This window comes from Antechinus flavipes, chromosome 1 (genome assembly GCF_016432865.1).
Source record: "Antechinus flavipes isolate AdamAnt ecotype Samford, QLD, Australia chromosome 1, AdamAnt_v2, whole genome shotgun sequence".
Classification (NCBI taxonomy): Eukaryota; Metazoa; Chordata; class Mammalia; order Dasyuromorphia; family Dasyuridae; genus Antechinus; species Antechinus flavipes.
The window spans coordinates 353,568,285-353,570,039 of record NC_067398.1 but is presented as its reverse complement, the minus strand read 5'-3'; positions in this window follow the sequence as shown (position 1 = coordinate 353,570,039).

Genomic DNA, 1,755 nt, shown 5'->3' with positions numbered 1-1,755 from the left:
TTAAAAGGAGGCTCATCCTCAGCTACTTAAAAACTTATAGTGAAAAATCAAGTGCTCATACAGATACATTGGATAAAAAATGAGGTCATGAGCATGATGAGCCTGAAAACTTAGAGGGAACACTTCTCCCCATATATTTGTTCTTTGTGAAAAAAAAGGATAGATAGTAAAACCAAACTCTCATTCTAAGGATTATGATAGACCATAATGTATTCAACATTTTTGAGCATCCTATACCATGATATTAAAACAGACATCTGGATATTCTGTATGACTTTGGAGGTAGATTTTCACATTAATTCTTTCCTTTTTACAATCACTACCATAAAATTATAACTCACGTACTCAAGAGATATATCTGCCCTCTAGTGGCAAGAAATCATCATTTCAGAACTTGCTAATTTGGTTCTTAGTGTGATGCTAGAAGACAATGTTATTTGGACACAATTTGAATTGTTATTTGAACATATGGTTTACCGGTGAGATGTTTTTCAGTACTATATATGTTCAAATGCATTTTAGCACATACATCAAAACTGTGAGTAGATGTGCAATGATTCTGAATTTGCTATAAATATTACTCTAATGGCTCTATGATCTTGTTAGGATGAATCTTCTCTCCAACTTCTCATTCTGTGCAATGCTTTTCCATGTCCTTCTCCCCAGACCCCACTCAATGCTTTCCTGGCATTTTTTTTGACACATTGAAGATACCAGTGGAGATTCAAGGATGCCCACTGGTTATCCTTTCACTTTCACTGTGATTCATCTGTTTTTGTCCTATGCTTCTTTAACATCCTTTAAATCTTATCTTGTTTAATTCATTGTAATGTATTAAAACTGTTCACACTCGCTCTGCACCTCTTTAATTAATCAACAAGTATTTATTAAGTACCTACTATATGCCAGACAGAGCTAGGTGATAGTGATAAGGAAAGGCAAAAAACAAAAACAAAAACAAAAACAAACACCTTGCTCTCCAAGAAACTTAGTTTTATGGAGGAGACTCCATACATAAACCAGAACATGAAAATTAAATGCAAAACAGATGAAAGTCAACCTTACAGGAGATGGTCCTAGCAGCTGAGGGGATTGGGAAAGCTCTTCTAGAGGTTACTTTTATTGCTTAGTATTAGATAATTCTAATATATACATGGGTGATACTTTGTTGGAGGGGAACATTTAAAGATATCTTGCTTTATTGAATCAAATGTTTTCTTAACAAAAAGCAGCCCTTCGGCTCAGCATGGATTTTTTTTTAAATGGAATGGAGAACTATCTTACCCAAGGTCACACAGCTAATAAATTCTGAGGTAGTATCTAAATCCTAGTCTTTAGGGTCCAAATCTAATATGTTTTTCTATTGCATCAACTTGTCTTTTTCAATTCAATGTTTAGTCAGTACCTACTATGGGAAAGGGATTGTATTAGGAGATAAGTGATAATGATAGAACTGGGTTTTTTTTTTCAAGGTACTTACCTTTTTCTCTCTCCCACATATTCTTCAATTCTTTGTATTTCCTTCCCAAATCCTTTAGTCACCTATTTCATGTAGATCATTATGACAGACCAAAAAATTTTCTGGTCCAAGTGTCATTTTCATATGAACAAGAATTATCTCTTTTATATTTGTCACTCCCTCCAAATTAACATAGCCAAGTATCTTTCTGATGTAAAGATTATGAATCCTAAATATAGACAAAGCTGCATTCTTTGCTGTGTGAGATGCAATGGTAAGGGAGAAGTAAGGCTTAG